The following is a 24200-nucleotide window of genomic DNA, read 5'->3' as shown; positions in this document are numbered from 1 at the left end:
TGAGAACCAGGGCATACCCAATCTAAGAGTTCTAAATGGTTTGTAAAATTTCTTGTTCACATGCCATAAAAACTAATTATTGCTTGGGCTTCTCTTAGTGAGATCAGGGTTGGAAAGAAGATTGAACTTTTGACCATCTTTCACAATGTGGTATTTTTTTGTGACCACATCATGTTTTTCTTTGAGGTCATACTTCCATGGATGACCTAGAAGAAGGTGACATATGCCCATGTCTATAATATCACAAAGAACCCTATCATTATAGACTTTGATTGAGAAATCTACCCAAGCTTGTTCATTAATTAGGATTTTTTGGCCTTTTGTTAACTAAGATACACGGGAGGGATTTGGGTGGGGTATCCTTTCAAGATTCAATTTTTCTACCATTTCCTTAGAAACAAGATTTTTAGTAGAACCAAAATCAATGACAAATTTACATACCTTTCCATGGCTTTTATTGTTGGTCTTGAAGAGAGTTTTCCTTTGTGAAGGTTCTATTAGAATAGATTCTTGAGTCAATGTCCTCTTGATCATGAGAGTAGCCCCCACTTCACCAGTAAAGTCTCTAACACCTCATCATCCTCATCTTCTTGAACAATATGATTCCTTCTTTCTCCTTGGTTGTTCTACTTCTTAGGGAACTTGTTTGTGTAGTGACCTATCTAGTTGTAGTTATAGCACTTGATTTGCCCATTCTTCCTTCCACCATTCTTGCCTCTTTCATTACCTCTCCTTCCTTTGTATCCCCCTCTTGAACTAGTCTCCCCTTGGGTATTTTATTTGTTATATTCTCCATGGGGTTTGTTTCTTTGTGTTCCCTTACCTCCATTATTTCCTTTTCCTCTATCATTCTTCCCTTCATTTCTACCACTTTGCTCATTTCTTCTTGTTAACTTCTCCTCAACCTTAAATGCCAATTGAAAGCATTGATTTATAGTGGTAGGGCTTGTCAAACTTAGTTTATCTTGGATCAAAAGTGTTAGTCCTTGCATATACCTTGCAAGCTTTACACTTTCAGGTTCAACCAATGTGGATTTCATCACCAACTTTTGAAGTTCTTCAGTATAAGTAGGGATGTCCATCTCCTTCTATGTCAAACTCATTCTTTTCTTATGAAGTTGAAATTCACAACCCTCAAGGACATATGTCTCTCTGAGTAGAGCCACCATCTTTTTACATGTGGTGATTGGTTTATTTCATTCTTCACCTTGTCATCTTGGATGAAATTTCAACATGTGAGTGTAGAGTCTTTTACACTAGACTTGGAAATAGTCACCCTTTTTTTTCATAGATTTCTTCACCCTTTGGTTTTCATGGATGTCTTAACATTCAAAGAAATTGGTTAGGGCGTCCACTTAATCCATTACAGCATCTGGGTCCATCTTCCCATTGTAGGTGGGAAAGTCAAGCTCGCATCCATGGTTCTTCTCTCCATAGATTTGAGAGTCCTCATCAATAGCCTCTTTTTTGTAGGGTATTATTATTCCTTCTAATCAAGGAGTTCTTCATCACTCCCTTGTCCAATATCTTCAGAGTTTTTGTTGTCTCTATTTTGGAGCTCTTCCCTAAGATTTTATCTTTCTTGCATCATCAACTACATTTCTTTGTCTCTTTTTTCATCTTGGCCCAACTTCTAATCACAAAGGTATTTGACTATCTCTACACTAGTTATCCTTGAGGACAACCCTCCATCATCTTCTTCTGCCATGGTGTCAATAAATTTATTGGCCTAAGAGATCTTAGGTACAACTCTGATACCACTTGATGTAGAGCTCTCCCTAAAATAGGAAACTTGCTATGGTGTGTCCTTTGATCATTATTTAGGACCCCAAAGTGGAGTCAAGAGAGGTCTCTATACCTTTGTTAAAAAAAATCTTTCTTGAAAAAATAGCCTAGGCACCCATAGTTTCTTGACTAGGTCTCTTTGCCTAAAACATTAAAATAAGGATTTTTTTGTTGGAATTATTTAGAATAACTGAGAGGAGGGGTGAATCAATTATCCAAGGTCTAGACATACAAATAAAAAATTTCATAGCTTATTGAAACCATATCCATAAAACATACTCATTATGCATTCATTCATTAGATCATCGGATTACTTAAACATGTAAAGTACTATCAAAACAACTTTGCTGAAATGTAAGAATGAACAATAATAGATTCAATAACACATTTGACATAGTGGTTTTACATGGAAACAAATTTTGGAAAAAATACTAGTAACATGCTACTCATTCTCACTCTTTTGAAGCGATGCCCTGCAAAAAGCCAACCCTTTTAAAGGTTACAATACACACTATTAAATGCGACCTAATCAGAGGATTTTAATCACCCTAATAGGAGTGAGCCTTTTTAGAGGACCTTAGATCATGTTCTTGAAACATCACCTAGTTAAGGGATTTACAAATGACTGTTAGGTCAACCTTAATCCAAAGGATTTACCTTAGACTGATACAATGATTAGAAAGTACTAGTAAGGCTTGGTCTGATAATAACTTACAACTCACTTTATAGATTACAAATCTTTATTTCATTCCTCTATTCTTCTTGGCTTTCACACACTTTAGCTATGATACCTTGTTCACCTTTCAAGAATCTATACCCTTAAGCCTTCTTTCTTTCTTGTCAATAGTAGTCTCTTCTATTTGGTCTCTAAATGAAGTGATACCATAGACTCCTTGTCTTCCTTAGGTTCTCACACATGACAACCTTTTCTTCTTACCATCTATCTCCATAAATAGAAAATTAAGATCTTTTTTTGTTCAACCTTTGTCATCCATTTTAGGGTTAGGTAGGATTAGGTAGGATTCAATGAATCTACCCATCTTTTCATTTTATTCCCTTCTAGAAACTTCTTCTTCATTCCTCTTTTAATTCACCTCAAAATGGTTCATCTTGAATTCTATGCCACCAACTCATCATAGTTATCTTCCACACACTTTACACAATCCAAGTAATCAAACTTGTCAGCTCAAATTCATCAAATTCATGATCTTTCTCATAATGCTATCACTTAGCATTAACTTGCTTCTAATGCTTGGCACATACTATGTTGTTTGACATCCACTATCAAATCACTTGACACAAACTAAATTTACTAATGCTTGACACCAACTAAACTTTACTTGGCTTACACTGTATCACTTGGCATACACATAAATTAAACTTTTCTTGGCTCCAATTGATTTTTTTCTTGGCTTACACTAACATTGCTCAGCACCTACTATGCAAATTATTAAGATTAGTAGAATCAATTGTTCTTACTTGTTCTTCTAGACCTTGTCAATGTATCCAACCTTTCCAACCTTAAGTAGTTAATCAATGCACTATAACATCAGTGTCTTAGCTGATATTTGTACTCCTTTTTCATACCATAACTCAACCTTTCCTCTAGGGGCTATTGTTATTTGATTTGATCAAAACCTCCTCATCAATCAAACAAATGATAATACTCAAATTATCTAAGTAGTTGTCTTACTAGCAAGTAGCATGTTTGACATAATTGATAAAAAAATTATTGAAACACATTCCCATACTTGTATCAATATATTTTAAACAATCTCCCTCTTTGGCATTGACAAAAAACTAGTTCAACTAGTACAACCAATAATAATACCAAAAATAAAAATAATTCATTGGAGTGAAATCTCTCTATGTATTAGTAGCTTTCATCTTTTGTATAGGTTACAAAATTCTATTATGATCAATATACAATAACCTCATCCTTATGACTCCCTACTGATCATTTCTTATATCTCCACTAGCATTATTTCCCTCTTACTAGGTAGATGTAATTGTTATCCATTTTTGCCCCCCCCACCAAAAGTTTGAATTTCAAATGTTGCCCCATCTAACGGCTATCCACCAAATTTATGATATTTTAATGTCCAAGGTATTTTAATGTTCTACCTTGCTGGCGTGCAACTTTCCTCGCTACTAGACCTTCCTAGATCGACGATCACCACATGCCCGCAAGGTCAAGATGCAAGGGAGTTAAGTTTTATGGGAATGCCCCTTTTTGACATGTGGATAGCATGACATCATGCGGGGTGTTCATCAGCTCAATGTGCAATTGTACAAATCTATTGATCACCATAGATCTAAACAGAATCTACGGCCCTCGCCATGTCGCTATGGAAATTTTCACATTGATTATGTATAGTGAGATAGTGAGTGTTTGCCACGTGGATTAGCGGGCCCAATTTGGTAGAGGTGGTTCGATTTGTTTCTCCAGCACCGAGTTTGGATAAAGCCACCGACACTCACTACCTTGCTATTAGAAAAACTATACATCTCATTATTAGCGAGATAGTGATGCATTGTGAAATTCATGGCAGGTGGGTCCATGCCCTTCTTGTGGGCCGTAGGATTGTAGGCCAAGCTGGTGTATCAATTGGTGCTCACTTTCGCACATTTTGAGCTTCGTCAGACCTTTTGACGGTGCAGGGAAGCACCTTGGTGACACGTATCTAGACAAAATCACAGAGAGTTAGTCGCGCAGGGGTCCACAGGCATTTGTTCCTAGCACCGTCAGATCTTCTCTGATCCATGGCTGGCACATGCTCGCAAGATGATGATGCGAAGACCTTAAGCATTGTGGGCATGCCTCCTTGAGACATAGGAGGGATTCTGACCATCGGATCAATGCAAAATCAACCGTCCTCGCTATCTCGCTATGGAAAGTTGCAAGTTATTTACTCATAGTGACATAGCAAGTATGGGACCCACCAATCTTCAAAATGCCTGATGCAGTTTCTTCACCCTTGGATTTACCTCAAATCAATGGCTTTCACTATCTCACTATGGGAAGTTGTTTGAAAGATATGTATAGCAAGATAGCGATTCGCTGTCGCGTTTCTTTATGGGGCCAAGTTTGTTCCATAAGCCACAGGGTGGACCCCAAACTAGTGATGCATTAGGAATGAGTGTACAGATTGATGACACATTGGAAATTGGTTTCTTTCTCATTGGCTAGGGTGATGACAGTGCAAAATGTGGGCCAGTCCCTTCAGTGCATCTTACTCATCGTCAGATCAGCATGGATCTATGCTCCTTGCTAACTCACTATGGGAAGATGCACATTGTTTAGGTATAGCGAGTTAGCACTTAGGTGACACATGTCCTTGCGGGCCTGGCCAAGATTGACAGTTAAGGGGTTGCGATTATGTTGTAGCCATCATAGTCAGGGTTTAGGAAGATGGCGCGGTTAGTTAGAGAGACATGGTCAATTGTTTGGAAACTTCGTTGAGTGGAAAAATGAAAAGAAGTCATTGGTCCACATGGATCATCCCAATTCTAGGGTTATGTTGACTTGCTAATCATGCTAATTCATGAGCCAGAAGTAAGGGAAAGTCAAGAGTTTTACACGAATCTGATCTTCATGATCGACTCCAACTACCAGAATTGAATGCGAAACATACAGGAACACTCTACCACCCCAATCTACCTATATACTTGGTTAGAGTATAATTATGGTGTTATTTCTATCTTCTCAAGGCCATGTTCCAACCAAGATCAGAAATCATTACATTTGGATCCGCATCCAGATCAGGTTTTCCCATGATTGTTCCCTGTAGGACTTGATGGCGGTGGTTGCAGGATAGTTTTAGAGGGAAAATCTCAGTTATGCCTACACTATAAAGGAAAATATTGTAGATTTTGTTCAGGTCAATCTTTCTCTATTTTCTCTACTATTGCTCTACAATTATATTGTAAATTCCCCTATGCCTCTGAACTGTATGATTCTCTACTTTATCTCCTTTAGCCATTGGTATGAAAGTGCAAGAACTCTTTGCCTTTGCCATTCTTTTGTGGAAGTCTGTAAGCTACATGACTATATCTCTTTTGGCCTGTGAATGATATGTAAATGAATATCTCTTCCTTATGTCATTCATCTTGGTCTTCTAATCTACATGTGATTATTTGATTAAAGCAAGTCCAAATGTGTATATCCTTAGTTTCATTCTGATTCAACAGTGCATATATGGGTAGAGATTAGTCTGAACACTCTATTTTGGTGCATCACCTCTTTAGATTAGGTTAGGTAGATTCTCTTTCATGCTCTCCTTCTCCCTTTTCATCTCCAAGAGTAGTTAGGTACATCCTAATAGTAAGAGGAAGTCGGCCTTCTTCAGAGACTTAACCTCACAGATCAAGTTCCATAGCTTGGAGGTTGTTTCCATGTTTCACTAGGTTGTCCTCATGCATAGGCTTTGGACAAGGGTGCAAACCTAAGTGACAACAATTTTTGGCATGCCTGGTGGGACAACATCTCAGAAAATTTCAAGCCTATTGGTGTCAAAAGGCAATATTTCAAGATCAATACCGAGGAGATAGTACTGGCTTTGGTGTTTAAGCCTTCAAGAGGCTCATCCTTCAAGTACTTGGTGACTCTAAGATCCAAATACATATCTGGTTCTAGATCAAAGTTGCAGTGATTTATGCCTAGAACTGAAACAAGGGCATCTTCTAGAGGTAAGTTTCAGTATCAAGAGCTTTCATTTTCAAACCATAGAAGAAGGAAGACTAGAATATCTTTATCACCAGTTAGGAGTGTAGTAGTAACAAATACACCTAAAAGATCTATCTCTACTCCTCCTATCGTTAGATCTCAGCCTAGACTGCCATCAATACATATAAATAGATCACTTGTCTATATGGCATTTCCTAGAGCACATATTTTTGCCACCTTTAATGGTGGAAGTCCTCTTTTATTGGCCCAAAGACATGACATACTAGTAGCTACCCTCAAAAGTATACTAGAATTTACTGGTGAAACTTCTATCTCTCCCTCAAAACACATTCAAGAGGTTGCAAATGTCTACAATATTCATGGTATTATAGAGGATGATGTTGTAGTTAGGCTCCTAGCCTCATCCTTGAAAGGAAAAGCACTACAATGGTATAGAGGTTTAGCTCATCGTTCTATAATAGGGTGGACCCATAATAATGGGTTACACTTTTTTGCCTAAACTGACATTGAACTGTGAATTTTCAAGAAAAATTTCATATTTAGATGCAAATTTCCATTTAAAGGTAAGGAATTTGAAGATGAAGTAAATTAGAGTCTTTTAGGATTTTCTATGTAGATTCTAAATATATTTTTAATTTTTATTTTTGAATTTATTTAATTGAATTAATTTTTCTTCCACGAAAATTGCTATGTTATCAAAAATCTGATTTTTAAAAAGTGACATTGTTTTTGACACACATAACTTTTTTTCTACAATAGATATCAATGTGATTCTTTCGAATTTAGCTTGTTAACATCCATAGAAAAATTGTAGAGGTGATTTGATGTCTTTATCCTTAGTATTTCATATTTTATCAGAGTTTAATGTTGACCTAACACTAATTTGGACATACATGGATTTTGACACATGTAACTTATTATAAATTTATCCAATTTCAAAATTTATTTTTTTGAATGAGAGAGGACTCAAATACGGAGACTATAGTAATTTTTCAAAATATTTATTCTCTTAGTTACTATTTTTCCATGAGCATTCAATATATAGGTTTATTTTTTATAACGAACCTCTATTCAATTAATGTAAAAAAAACATATACTTAAACCATTCAAAATATATCAAATCCATAGTCATTAGAAAGCTAGTTTTGAGTACATGTGTCCTGAAAAATGAAATATCTTAAGTGCTCCATCTGAACCTAGAAACATAGCCTAGAAGCCATGAAAATGACAGGAAATATTATAGACTTTGGAAAATGCATCTACTTTACTAGTTCCGATAGAAACTAACTTTCTATCAAAAGTTTTTTAATAGTTTCGATAGAAACTATTTTCAGTTAGTTTCTATCGAAACTATTTAGGCCAAATTTTTCATGCCTAATTAGTTTTGGTAGAAACTAAATAGTTTCTATAGAAACTATTTAGTTTCTATCGAAACTAATTAGGCCAACATTTTTTTGTTTAGTTAGTTTCGATCAAAACTACCTTCAAAAGTAGTTTCGATCGAAACTATGTGAGGAGTTTCTATCAAAAGATTTAGGGCCAAAAATTTGTCTTGCACATGTTTGGACAAATTTCTTCCTCCAAAAAAGTGTAACCCACTATTGTGGGTTCACCCAATAGATTGGGATGGATTAGGAGCAGGATTGTGCAAACATTTTGAGGATAAAAGTGACTATTTGTCACTTCTAGTGCAGTTGACTACTATAAAAAGAACCCCCCATGAATGTATGACTGATTTTAATTATAGATCTCAAAAGACATGGGATAGAATACCTATTTCAGTTAAGCCTACCCCTAGTAATGCCTTCTTGCATTACCTTAGAGCTTTTAACAGTAATATTGCCACCACAATCATAACTATGGGAGGAGACACCTTGCCTAATGCTTATGACATAGCAATAAAATCAAAGAACATCCTAATACAAGGAGGTAAGCTAGCTCCAAGACCTCCTATGCCTTTCTTTCCTGATGTTCCAAATCACCAACCAGCAATGGATCCTCTTCCCATGACTTCTACATCACAGTCCCTTAAGCTTACACATCTTCAAATGGGATAGATGAAATCAAGGAGATGATGCAATCTCTGATGCAGAACATGGACAAAAGAGAGAAGAGCCTAGAGAAAAGATTGCAAGATTATGGGAAGAAGCTGGAGGATAACTCCTCTTTGATGCAGGAAGTGAGCAATAAGGTGGTGACTTTAGAAAGACAACAAGCTCAAGTTAGTATGCCTCATCAATTGCAATATCAAACTCCAAGCAGTGGTAGGCCTCCAAATCCTAATCATTGGAACAATTCTTTTGATCAGAGTAGGCAAGGTGGCCATGCTTCAACCTCAAATGTAAACCAAAGTAGGGCCATAGTCCCTCAAAACAATATGGCTCAAGATCAAGATTTTTGTCCCTCCTTTAACTACTCCTATGCCTATTGTATTTGTGAGAAGGCTGAATCTTTTATGGCTTTAACAGTCCAAGAACCTATAGCAAAACCATCATACAAGGAGAAGCAATTTAAGAATGCCTCAGATATGCAAAGACAAGGTGATTGCTCTTTTATGAATCATCAAATGGAGGAGCATTGTAATGTAAACTAGGATTCCATTTCTCATAACACTAGAAGCAAAAGAAGAGCTATGGAAGATGTTGTCCCTCCTCCTCCCAATTAGGCCTCAACTTCAAATGCAATATCTCATGAGCAAATAGAAAATAATCAATCAAGTATCTTTCAGTAGCAAAGGCAAAACCATGGCAGAAAAGATACAAGTGGTCCTTAGGTTATTCCATCTCAACCTCATACAATTGTAGCTCCCAAAGGTTCTACCAAAACACCCGCTATGCCATTCAGTGTAGTAGAGAAAATAAAGAAGACAAATGTGAATATCTCCGTGTGAGATGTTGTTGCTACTATACCCATGCAAAAGAGCTTGTTGCAGCAAGAATTGAAAAGAATTGAACCAAAGGATCAGACACCTAGTATGAAAAGTGCCACAAGCCTAGTACAACCATCAAGGAAGGTAGAAACAAGAAAAAAGGTTAGACCTCCTCCATTCTATGTTTCTCTAATTATAGGGGACAAACTAGTCCATAATTGCATGATTGATTTATAGGCTAGCAGTTCAATGATGCCTAGGTGTGTTGCTGATGCTTTAGGAATGAAATATGAGCCCATTATTAGGGATGTATTATAGTTGGATGGTAGTACTATCAAGACTATAGGGATCCTTAGGAATATGGAGATGGCCTTACATGCATGCCCTAGTTGTACTGTAACCCAAGATATCTCTGTTGCTAAGGTCAAGCCATATTTTACCATCTATCTGTCAAGAGACTTTATTGCCCAAATAGGTGGTTTTATATCTTCTAATTGGTCATATATGTCTTTAAAGACAAGATATGGAGCCAATGCTTCAATTAGATCCGAGCCTCAAGCCCTCCATCATACTGAATTTTACACCCCCAACCCCATCAACATGAATTGCCCTATTCTAGAGATGGATGAGAATGACACAGTGAATGAGCCTATCACTTCCCTAGTAGAGATACCTAATTTTTTTCTTGGATGATTAGGCTAATGCATATCAATTCGACCCTATGTTAGAAACCCTTGAGACAGGTCTCAGTACATATTGTATATTGGAGAAAGATGCTCTGGTTCCCAATCTTGTGGGTACTAAAAAAGATATGAGTGGGATATAGAGTATGTAATTTGATGGCTCAAGAAATAAAAATGGATCAGGGGTTGGCATGATGTTTGTTTCTTCTACACAAGTTAGGTACTACTTCTCCTTTAGGCTCCAATTCAGTTGCACTAATAATGTACCTGAGTATGAATCCTTGATTTAAGGTCTCCTACTTGCTCAAAAAAGAGGAATCCAAGCCTTAAGGATGTATGGAGACAGTGAGTTGGTGGTTAACCAAGTGAGAAATCAAAATACCACCAAGAATGGTTTTCTCAAGTCTTATAAACATAGAGTATGGGATTTTCTTGAAGGTTTTAATGCATTTAATATTCAAAGCATCCCTAGAAAAGAAAATAGGCATTTTGATAGACTTGCAAAAATAGGTGCATCTTATGATGTGCCAGGGAATCTTGAGGAGGAGAAGAAGCAACAAATCATAGTGGTACTAAGGCTTTCCATCCCTAATAACAACATCCATTGGCAAGTGTTTGAGTCTAATGAGCAAATTGTCAGCTTCTTGTAGAATGAGGTAGAATTTTCAGAGAGAAATCAGTCAAGACTGCAAGATCAGTATGGTGATTAGATCATTCACCTCAATTCCAACAAGCTGCCTAAAGGTCTCATTACCTTAGAGAGTGTTTTTAACCCTGATGATCAAGTGAGAGGTAGAGGCATGAACCTAGCTACTGATGAAGATGATCATATTCTAGTCATGGTTGCTAATGGAAAGTCCTTAAACATGGGGAAGGCATGTTCTGGAACTGAACAAGAAAATTTTATTCATCTATGTCAAGAATTTTAATGATATATTTGCCTAGACATATGACGATTTAATGGGTTTTTACCTAAGGTTATCTCAGCATACTATAGATCTAGTTGATAATGTAAAACCAGTAAGACAAAAATAGAGGCCAGTGAATCCCAAGATTGAACCTCTAATGAGAAAGGAGCTATCCAAATTGATTGAGGCCAATATAATTTTCCCTATCAAGCACTCATCATGGGTAGCAAACCTTTTCCCTGTTAGGAAGAAGAATGTGGAAATTAGATTGTGTGTGGACTTTAGGGACCTTAACCAAGCTTCCCTTAAAGATCACCATCCTCTCCCTTCTATGAAGAAGATTTTATCCAAGGTCAGTGGTTCAAAGAGGTTTTAATTTCTTGATGGATTTTCTGGTTACAATCAAGTGCTGATCAAGGAGTCTGATAGATACAAGACTGCATTTACTACTAAATGGGGCACCTATGATTATTGTAAGATGCCATTTGGACTAACTAATGCAGGTGCTACCTTTCAAAAGGAAATGGAAATGGCTTTCAAGATTATGATTGAAAGGTTTGTATTAGTCTACCTTGATGATGTCACTATGTATTCAAAGGATGTAGATGATCATTTTGATCATCTTAGACAAGTATTCTTAAGATGTAGAGAGTTTGGGGTTTCCCTTAACCCAAGCAAGTGTGTCTTTGCTACTAATCAAGGAAAATTATTAGGACACATTATATCTAAGGATGGATTAACCATTGATCTAGAGAGAACAAAAGCAATACTTGCCCTTCCTCTTCCTAAACACAAGAAAGGGCTACAAAGTTGCCTAAGTAGGATAAATTTTGTGAGAAGATTTATTCCAAATCTTGCTACCATGGTGAAACCTCTTATAGCTATGATCAAGAAAGGTATGGTCTTTGCATGGACCAAGGAATGGAAGGAAAGTTTTGAAGAGATCAAGACAGCCATAGCCTCAGCCCTTACTCTCATGAATCCAAAGTTTGAGAAGGATTTCATTCTTTACACCTTAGGTGGTGAGTCAAGTATTTCTGCTATCATGACTCAAACAAATGACAAGAATGAAGAACATCCCATAGCTTTCTTTAGTGAAGGGCTTAAAGAATATGAAGATAAATATAGCTATGTAGAGAAGCAAGCCCTTGCAGTCATCAGAGCTTTAAAGAAATTTAGACACCTCCTATCTCATAATAAGATTCATTTGTTAGTACCCCATACTAGTGTGAAAGATTTCCTTTTGAACAAAGATGTTAGTGAGAAAAGAGCTAGTTGGACTACAAAGGTAATGGAATATGATGTTGACATTCAGATTACCAAGCTGGTAAGAGGGAAAGGATTGTGTAAATAGATGCTATCATCTTAGGAGCCTGATGAGGAAGCTCCTATGATACTGACAGAGGAACAAGAGGTGAGAAATGGTGACCCAAGGAGTTGGATGGATGATATGAAGAGTTTCTTATTAGGGAATGGATACCCTCAAGGATTAGATAGAACTAAAAGGAGACAGTATAGATTATAGTCAATTCCTTATGTCATAATTGATGGTATCCTTTTCAAAAAAGATTTTAATGGAGCCCTATTAACATGCCTTGATATAGGCCAGGCTAAAAGAATGATCAAATAACTTCATGATGGTCTTGATGGTGGTCATTTCTTGGCAAGGACAACTGCAATGAAAATCATGAGGGCTAGTTATTACTAGCCATCTTTGTTTCAAGACTGTCATAGGTATGTAAGGAAGTGTGAAAAAAGTGCCTTTTTCTTTGGCAAACAGAGGCTTGCAGCTCTTCCCCTTCATCCTATCCAAGTGGATCAACCCTTTTCTCAGTGGGGATTGGATTTCATAGGCCCTATCAATCCTTCTTCCATTTCTGGTCACAAGTGGATTTTAGCTACTACAGATTACTTCACTAGGTGGACAGAGGCAGTTGCATTGAAGGATGCCACAGAATCTTTAGTTGTCGAGTTCCTTGATGGAATTCTTACCAGGTTTGGTGCCCCTTCAACCATCATTTCAGATAATGCAAAATCTTTTGTTGGAGCTCAAATTTGTGCATGGGCAGTGGACCATAATATCTATTTGAGCACATCCTCAAATTAATATCCTCAGGGTAATGGTTTGGCTGAGTCCTCCAACGAATCTAATTAGGATCATAAAAAGGACAATAGAAGATAACCAGAGGTGTTGGCATAAAAGTTGAGGAGAGCACTGTGGGCTGACAGGATAACACCTAAAAGGTTAATGAGAAACTCACCATTTGTGTTGGTATATGGTAGAGAAGCAAGGCTTCCAATTTCTTTGGAGTTCCCATCCCTAGAGCTAGCTCATCAGCTGGAGTTGATTGAAGATGATGCCATGATAGTAAGAATAGCAGAGCTAATGGAGCTAGAAGAAAAGAGAAATAAAGCTATGTAGACCCTAGAGACACACCAGTAGTAAGTAAAGAAGAGTTTTGACAAAAAGGCTAGGGTTAGGATCTTCAAGGAGGGAGATTTGGTTCTAAAATGGGATGCAGATAGGGAAAAACTAGGAAGACACTCAAAGTTTGATGCATTATAGAGTGGCCCCTATCTAATTATCAGTTGCAAGCAGGCCAATGCTTTCCATTTAAGCAAGCCTGATGGTGAAATTCTGCCTATCCTAGTCAATGGGATCCATCTTAAGCCATGTTTCTGACAAGGTTTGAAATTCCATGTACATAGTTAGCTTAGTTTTTGTTCCAATTGTTTCTAGTTTTCCAAGAAGTGCACGAGCATAGGATTGTCTATGTGAGACAACAAGTTTTGAAATTTTGAAGGATGCAGAGGAAGGATGTTTTAGTCTCTGGTTCCAGTTGCAGAGATAAGGGTTTCAAGGTTTTCCTCTCAAAGGTAGGGTTAGGGTTTCACAGTGCTCAGAATCTACATATTTTACTACCCTATAGCCCAATGGATGCTTCAGGCCACTGGTCTTATTCATAGCTGGCTTGCGTCCCCTGTGAGTTGCCAGAAATGTTATCCATTTTTGCCCCGCTCCCCCCCGCCGGCCAAAAGTTTGGATTTTGAATGTTGCCCCATCTAACGGCTACCCACCAAATTTATGATATTTTAATCCCCAAGGTATTTTAATGTTCTACCTCGCCAGCGTGCAACTTTCCTTGCCGCTAGACCTTCCCAAATCGACGATCACTGAATGCCCATAAGGTCAAGATGTGAGGGAGTTAAGTCATGTGGGAATGCCCCTTTCTAATGTGTGGATAGCATGAAATCACACGGGGTCTTCGCCAACTCAATGTGCAGTTGTAAAAATCTATTGATCATCATAGATCTAAAGAGAATCTACGACCCTCGCCATATCGCTATGAAAATTTGCACGTTGATTACGTATAGTGAGATAGCGAGTGTTTTCCACATGGATCAGCGAGCCCAATTTGGTAGAGGTGGTTCAATTTGTTTCTCTGGCGCCAAGTTTGGATAAAGCCACTGGTGCTCGCTACCTTGCTATCAAAAAAACTATACATCTCACCATTAGTGAGATAGCGAGGCATCATGAAATTCATGGCAAGTGGGTCCATGCCCTTCTTGTGGGCTGTAGGATGGCAAGCTGAGCTAGCATTTCAATTGGTGCCCACTTTCCCACATTTTGAGCTTCGTCAGACCTTCTAACAGTGTGGGGAAGCGCCCTGGTGACACATGTTTGGATGAAATCACAGAGGGTTAGTCATGTAGGGGTCCAGAGGTGTTTGTTCCAAGCACTTTTTGATCTTCTCTAATCCACGGTTGGTGCATGCTTGCAAGATGAAGATGCAAAGACCTTAAGCATTGCAGGCATGCCTCCTTGAGACATAAGAGGGATTCTGACCATCGGATCAATGCAAAATCAACAATCCTTCCTATCTCACTATGGAAAGTTCCAAGTTGTTAACTCATAGCGACATAGTGAGTATGGGACCCACCAATCTTTAGAATGCTTGATGCAGTTCCTTCACCCTTGGATTGACCTCAGATCAATGGCTTTCACTATCTTGCTATGGGAAGTTACTTCAAAGATATGTATAGCAAGATAGCAATTCATTATCATGTGTCTTTATGGGGCTAGGTTTGTTCCATAAGCCACAAGGTGGACCCTGAACCAGTGATGCATCAGGAATGAGTGTACAGATTGATGACATGTTAGCAATTGGTTGATTTCTCATTTGCTAGGGTGATGGCAGTACAAAATGTGGGCCAGTCCGTTCAGTGCATCTTACTCATCGTCAGATCAGCATGGATCTATGGTCCTTGCTAACTCGCTATGGGAAGATGCATGTTGTTTAGGTATAGCAAGTTAGTGCCTAGGTGATACATGTCCTTTCAGGCTTAGCCAAGATTTATAGTTAAGGGATGGCAATTATGTTGTAGCCATCATGGTCAGGGTTTAGGAAGATGGTGCGATTAGTTAGAGAGACATGGTCAACTGTGTGGAAACTTCGCTGAGTGGCAAAATGAAAAGAAGTTGTTGGTCCATGTGGCTCATCCTGGTGTCAGGGTTATGTTAACCTAATGATCATGCTGATTCATGAGCTAGGAGTAGGGGAAAGTCAAGAGTTTTACATGAATCTGATCTTCATGATCGACTCCAGCTACCAGAAGTGAATGTGAAACATATAGGAACACTCTACCACCCTAATCTACCTATCTACTTGGTCAGAGTATAGTTATGGCACCATTTCTTTCTTCTCAAGGCCTAATTCCAACCAAGATCAGAAATCATTGTGTCTAGATCCATGTCCAGATCAAGTTTTCCCATGATTGTTCCCTACAGGACTTGATGGCGGTGGTTGCAGGATAGTTCTAGAGGGAAAATCTTAGTTATGTCTACACTATAAAGGCAAATCTTGTAGATTTTGTTCATGTCGATCTTTCTCTATTTTCTCTACTATTGCTCTACAATTCTAGTGTAAATTCCCCTATCCCTCTAAATTGTATGATTCTCTACTTTATCTCCTTCAGCCATTGGTATGAAAGTGCAAGAACTCTTTGCCTTTGCCATTGTTTTGTGGAAGTCTGTAATCTACATGACTGTATCTCTTCTGGCCTGTGAATGATATGTAAGTGAATATCTCTTCCTTGTGTCATTCATCTTGGTCGTCTAATCTGCATGTGATTATTTGATTAAAGTAAGTCTAAATGTGTATATCCTTAGTTTCATTTTAGTTCAACAGTGCATATATGGGCAGAGATTAGTTTGAACACTCTATTTTGGTGCATCACTTCTTTAGATTAGGTTAGGTAGATTTAATTTCATGCTCTTCTTCTCCCTTTTCCTCTCAAGGAGTAGTTAGGTGAATCTTGATAGTAAGAGGAAGTCGTCCTTCTCCGGACACTCAACCTCACAGTTCAAGTCCCACATCTTGGAGGTTGTTTCCATGTTTCACTAGGTTTACTTCATGCATAGGCTTTGGACAAGGGTGAAAAACTAAGTGACAACAGTAATCATTTCTTTCTCTATAGTAATCAATAGATACATTATCTCCCTCTGAGTAGATATTCTACATTTCTTCTATATCTATAATATTTTTACAAATATCTTCCTCTTTTAAAACAATGCCAAAGACTTGTCATCTTAATATGCAGATATGAACATTTTTAGTTTCTCCCTCTATCACCTAACTTGTGATTGATATGTAGCTCCAACCCTTTGATCACTTTAAGAAGCTCCTAAAGTAAGATCCACTGCATCAGTGTGTAACATATGTTAATCATCTTGTTGATGTAGGACACTTCTCATGCTTCTTAAATAGCCTTGGATAGGGGTATCACCCCTAGTTTACCTCTTAGATACTCATGAGCATCTTTAGGTAATGCTTTTGTGAATATATCAGCTTCCATCTTCAACTCTTTATCTTGAACTAACTCTCTCAAGTAATGATACTTGATTTCAATGTGCTTACTCTTTGTGTGCATCATAGGATTCTTTGATATTTTTATAGCACTTGTATTATCACAATAAAGTATCATAGGTTTAGTGACTTCCTCCTCCATACCTTTGAGTAATTGTTTGATCCATACAGTGTTTGTATAATTTTTTGTAGCAACAAGATATTTAGCTTTAGTAGTGGATTGAGATATGCAATTTTATTTCTTTCTACTGCATGTAACCATCCTTTTTTCTAAGAAAAATCCTCCTCCACTACTTATCTTTCTATCATCAATATTTCTAGCCCAATCAGCATCAATTTAGGCTCTCAACTCAATTTTTTCATTTTTCTTGTAGTATAGACCATAGTCTTATGTTCCTTTCAGATATCTCATTATTATCTTAACAGTCATCAAATGATTATGCCTACGATTAGTAGAGAATATTGAAACTATCCCAACAGATAATGTAATAGTAAGACTACTATGTACTACATACTACAATTTTCCAATCATAGACCTGTCCAATGTTTGATTCACTTTAGCTATATCATCATTCATTGATGATTTTTGTCCTATCACCATAGGTGTGCTTACTAGCTTGGAATCTTCCAATCCAAAATAAAGAAGTATCTTTACATATTTTGATTGAGTGATGTATATACCATATCTCATCGAATGTACTTGCAAACCCACAAAGAACTTGATCTCTCAAGACATAGACATATCAAATTCTTTCTTCATTTTATTTGCAAAATATTTACATAAAGTATCTTGACCTCCAAATATGATATCATCAACACAAATTTTAGATAGTAAAATATATTTTACTTTCTATGTCTTCAAGTACAAATTATTGTTATCATCAGTCGTCTCAAATCCAATCTTCACAAGATAATTGTGAAGCCTTTCATACCATCTCTTTGTGCTTGCTTCAAACCACATAAAGCTTTTTGTAGTCTACATACCATGTTTTTATTGTTAGCATCAACAAATCCTTGTGGTTGTTCTATATAAACCTCTTCTTCTAATATGTCATTCATTAATGCATATTTAACATCCATTTGATAAACTTTGAAACCTTTGTATATAGAGTAAGAAAGAAGAGTTCTTACTCCTTCCAATCTTGCAATAGGAGCAAATGTTTCTCCATATTCTACCCCTTCTTCTTTTGCATACCCCTTGCAAACTAATCTTTCCTTATTCCTTGTTACTTCACCATTTTTATCTAACTTGTTTCTACACACACTTGGTGCCAATCACATTTTTATCTTTTGGTCTAGGAACAAGAGTCCATGTCTTATTTTTCTCAATTTTTTTAATCTCTTCTTTCATGGATTTACTCCATTCCACATCTTCTAAGGAATATTTCACTATTATAGGTTCATGTATGTTAAGAAAACATGTATCATTTCTCAACTTGTTCTTTTTCATTGGTCTTGCATCTTTATCTCCAATTATTTTTGTAGTAGGGTGATGTCTCTTGACATACTTCAACAATCTTGGTTTTCCTTTGTTTTCCTCATTTGGTCTCTCAAATTTTGAGTCACTATGTACTTCTTTATCAAGTAGTTCAACATCTATTTCATGTACATTAATCTCAAAATTAGAATGTTCCTTAACTTCATTCTATAAATATGTACCTGATTGTAGTTTGGTTTGTGAATATAACTCAAAATTCATAATATGTGACTCGGTAGTCACTGTAACTTGTTGTTGATTTGCAACTTGATTTATAACATCTTCATCAATAGACATACCTTCATAAAAGTATACAAATTATTTGTATTCATCTGGTTCCTTCATAGCTTTAGCCTCATTTACTTTTGTATATTCATCAAATTTCACATCTTCACTTGTTAGTCTCATATTAGTTTTGACAAGTGAGTGTCTATACACTTAAGTCATTTATTTAGTTCATGCCGAAAAAGTAACATATGTTGAGCACAACATGTAAATTAGAGCATGCCAAGTAAATAGTGAGTGAAAAGTCACTCAATTGTTGAAAAAATAATACATGCTGAATGAATCAAGAGCCAAGTAAGCAATGCATGTCAAGTCATTTAGATGTCGAGTGATGACATTGAAGTCACACTATATGCCGAGCACTAGGGACATCAGATGTTGAGTAACACAATATTGTCACATTTTTTTGTATTAGCACAAACTACTCTGTAAACCATTTTCGGGCTAACTTAAGGATTGAATTAGGATATTTTGTTGATAAGGATGAATCTTAAGTTGAAATTCCTATGTATTACATACACCCAATCAAGTAAAGGGAAGGTTTAACTGGAAATAAGAATGAATCACAACCGTTGATTCATACCTAACCCTAAGTCATCTAGGTCTTCTTAAGGAGGAAAAACCTTAAATTTCAAATGTAGAGAAAGGGAATGAATGAATGATCAAGGAGAGGTTTTGCAAGCACAAAATAGGACATTCATGGTGGCCAAGGCATTCTAATCTAAATTGAATTGTAGAATTAGTTAAAGGAGAATAGAGGAAGGAAACAATAAACAACAGAGAGACATCTGATCAAGAAGGATCAAGTACACAACAAAATAGAGGTTATCTATTATCAAGCATTAGAGTGCTAATCACAAGATCATTGCTAAGAAATTCTAATAGGTGAATCAATTAAATTCCTTAATAGATTAGTCCTACAAGAATATATTGAAATTCTCTAACAAGGTACTAACTTAATTGTGAGTCAAAGTCATTTAACCAAGCACACTTCTAATAGGGTGTTGAAGTCCTTTAATAGGGTGACACCTAACAGTCTTTGTAAGCCTTTAATAGGGAAAATCTTTCACAAGGTAGATCATGTTTCATGATCAAACATTGTAACCTTCATTGGATACATTTTATTACTACAGTAGTGAATATTTGTGTGTGTCATCCCCACCCTAGTTTTACCTTCTCATTGGAAGGTTTTTGGGTAATCATATCTTGTGTCATATATGTGCGAATGCTTACTTGTTTACATACTTTAGATGCATAGGCTTTACATGGTATTTCAGTTTACTTATTGAATATGTGAGATAGATGTGTGGTGAATATTTTATGGGTTATAGTTGAAAGGATTGATTCACCCCCCACACCCCCCCCCCCCCCCCCCTCCCACTCAAAGTTTACCTTTCCTATTGTAATTCCAACATTCACTTTCCACAACTTTTTTAGTGTTAGTATGTAAACACTTATAAGCTTTACTTCTTATGGAATAGCCAAGGGATATACCATCTTCACTTTCTTCATCTAGTTTACCATTCTTGAAATGTTTGAGAATATAATACTTGCTTCCAAATACCTTAAAATAGCTTAGATTGGGTGAGTATCCATACCATAGTTCAAAAGGTGTTGAATGTGTACCTTTCTTGACTTGCACATGGTTCAAGGTATAGATAGCTATACTTATAGCCTCTCTTCAATATTTCAAAGCAACATTTTTCTCCATCACGAGTTTCCTAGCACAGTCCATTAAAAATCTATTTCTCCTTTCAACAATTCTATTTTCTGGAGGGTTTCTAGGGGCAAATGTATGTTTTTTATTCCTTTTTCATTACAAAACATCTCAATTCATTTGATGTAAATTCTCCTCCTCTATCAAATCCCAATCATTTTAGACTTTTACCTATTTCCTTCTCAACTCTTGGTAAGTTACACTTAAACATTTGGAAAGCATCAGGCTTTTATTTCAAAAACATAACTGTCATCATCCTAGAATAGTCATCAACAAATAGTAGAATGTACTTATCACCTTTTTAGCTTTTCACATTAATTGGTTTGCACAAGTTAGTATGATCAATCTCAAAAATTCCTTTAGAGGTATAAGTCTTACTCTTAAAACTTGACTTTGTCATCTTGCCTAATTGACATTGTCTACAAATTATATTGTCAGCTCTCTTCAACTTAGGCAAACCTCTTACTCTTCTCATGTTACTAATACTAACCAAGTTATCAAAATTAACATAACATAACCTCTTGTTAAATAACCACACATTATCAAATTATAAAATTAAATAGGTAGCATTATCCATATCAAGATATAATAGATTACCTCTAGTTTGATCACCTTTTCCCATTAGTTTTCCATTAGTATCATATATCTTAACAATCTTGTTCTCAAACTCAACCTTACAACCTAGACTATTCAATTGTGACACAATCCAAAAATTATAATTAAATCCTTCAACATAATAAGCATTGTCACATAAAATATTTTATGTGAGTTTGATAGATCCTTTTCCTTTTATCAAATAGGGTGCATTATTACCAAACCTTACACTATTTCTATCATAATAATTCAAGGTAATGAACTTACTTTTATCTCCAATCATGTAATGTGAACACTCACTATTAATGATCCATCTATCATTCTTGATCACACAAGACACTACTGTAGTTTCCTCATCTTCATTAGAATCATCCTTCATTGCAACATACACCACTTCATCATCATGATCATCTGATCCATCTTTGATTTCCTCTTCTGCAATGTAGCAAGACTTCTTGCCTTTCACTAGTAGAAATATGACAAATAAATGACTACATGACAAAAAAATTTAGTCATGTGACTAAAACTGATCAAATTCTACAATTTTTTTCTAATTCACAACTATACATGACTAAATAAATGACCAATTCGATCATTTGATCAAATCACAACTAAATAATTAGGAAAACAAATAAAATTGACTAAACAAATGACTAGATATTTGGTCACCATAATAAACATGACTAAATGAATAATTATTACTCCTTTACACTAACATTTGATAATATTATAGACTCATAGGATTATTATCATAATGGGCTATAAAAATTATCTTCAAATCACTCAAAATTCTAGTAGTGTTATCTTCCTTAATTTAATTAGAAACATTTGCATGGTTAGATACTAGCATCAAGGTCACCATTCCAAGTGTTATTGTATCATAGTTCATATAATTATATTATTGTATTATCATACATGTTTCCCCATTTTTACATTTTTACTTATATTTTATTACATTTAAAATTTAAGATTTATTATATGATTATAACTTTACATCTTATTAAATATTAATTTAAAAAAATATTAATGAAAAAGAAGAAATATTATTATCTTTCTTCACCTAATATTAATTGAATAACCATAACTTCTTACTAAATAAATAATATTTATTCAACTATTAAATTAAAAAAAACTTAATAAATATTAATTAAATCATGAAATTTTCAATATCATTAAAGATAAAATCCCTTCCTATAAATTAGGGAACATACTTTGAAAGTTTTTTCTTTTATTAAAATTCAAAAGAGCCCTATCTTGTGGTGAAACCCTCCAAATAGTTGTGACTATTTCTTACATTTTCGCATTTATCTACCTGTTGATTTTGAAGAAGACTAGGTTTCTATTCAGATTGATTTTAAAGGTTTTTGAAGGAGCTTTAAAGAGGAGTGCAAATAATTTTCTATGAAGACATGTATCTATATATCTATGGCCCTTATGTAGTGTCTTTAGGTTTGCATTGAGTGAATTGTTTAGAAAAATATTTCTCCTAAAAAATGTTTATATATTCTATGATTTATAGACTAAATATGACATTCTATGTCTGAAATATATAAATTAAACCTCAAATCTATCTTTCTTTCCTTTCCTCTATGAATTTTGATAGTTCCATTCCATATTCTTCACATGAATTTCTCTATTATACTCTTAGTAGGGCTTATTTATTGTAATTCTTTAAACTATACACATGATTGCATGATTTAGGAGAGAATTGTAGTTGCATACAAGTGCATCCAAGCTAACAAGTCTACAACATACATATTTGATCAATTCCAAATCAACCTTAAGAGGTATTTAGCCTCCTTTTTCAAGAAAATAAGAATTTTCTCTTATCTTGGATACCTCAAAAATTTACATGAGAATGCATAGTTCTACATACTAGAAATGGATAGGGTTTATTAGTGTAGGCAATAAAGTTGATAAAGCCACAAATTTTAATTAGTGTTTATGAAGGCTATGTTGTCATTAGTATTGAGAATAAAACCTATTAATATACAACATGATTGTATTTGATGGTTGTTAAGAAATTTATGTTAGAGATTTGGTGCCAAGTGGGAGTTCTCTCTCATAAGGCAGGCAAACTATTTGGTAGAATTCCTCAAAGAAGTTGTGCAAGTAATTGAATATTATTTTAGTGGCAATAATAACTATCATCTTTCCTTTATACAATAAAAACTATAGAGAAAAGTATGCCAATGGCCATTTGAAATGGAATAGTTCAACTATAATATCAAAAATTATTACACTAACAAATTAACACATTTTTTTTATATAATAAAAATCTAGCACAAAAATTTATTGTTATTATTTTAAAATACATAAATTTAGGATAACACTGATTTATTATCCAATTAACCTTATGAGAAATATTATAAAAAGAGTTATGAATTATTTAATCTCAAACCAACTCATATCCACATTAGTAGATGTCAAAGATCACATCTTATATTGTAACTCTAATTTATTAATTTTATACTTGATAGGGGTGTTTTAGTTTAGTACAATAACTATAACATTATTAACCTATTAAAATATTTTCATACTAATATTGATATGAGTTACAAAAGTAAATTTGTGTCACTAAATTTTTATACCATTTTACTTATCAATAATTATATATCATAGAAATAAGAACAAAATATATTATCTTTTTTCTTGATAAAATAACATCACCATTATATTTTAAATTCCTTATAAGTTAATGATCTAATACTTCAATTATCTAATTCCTATGAAAATAACATTTTGAATTTTTATATTATATTTCATAATATTATCTATTCAAATTTATAATATTATAAGATGTAATTTTAAAAATTAGACTAGAAGATTATGAATATACAATTTTCTTCTATTTATTAAAGTTAAGAAGAATAAATTACTAAAATAAAATATCATCATAAAATACATTTATTTATTTAGTTACTATTTTATGAGATATGCTATAGTAAAATAGTTTCTACATATTTTTTGAAGGGTAAACAAAACAAGATCTTTTTAGAATATGCAAATGATTTTATATAAACTTTCTAATTATTTTATAAGATAAATTAAAATGATTGACATTCATTTCTAAAAAACATTAAAAAAATCATGTTTTATAATAGAAATAAATCTATTATCATTTGTTACTTATTTTTTAAAGATAATATTTGAATATATTTACATTCTATATGTAAAACAGAAACATCTTAACAATATAGAAATAATACTATTAAATTCATATGTATTTATCTTATAAGATAGTGCATATATACTTTCTAAATATTTTAATTTAATATAAAAATAATTTGTAAAATGTATTGAATATCATTTACTAATTAATGAACTC

This window comes from Cupressus sempervirens, chromosome 6 (assembly GCF_028749045.1).
Source record: "Cupressus sempervirens isolate cs-2001-9-10 chromosome 6, ASM2874904v1, whole genome shotgun sequence".
Classification (NCBI taxonomy): Eukaryota; Viridiplantae; Streptophyta; class Pinopsida; order Cupressales; family Cupressaceae; genus Cupressus; species Cupressus sempervirens.
Note: the sequence above shows the minus strand (reverse complement) of the source record.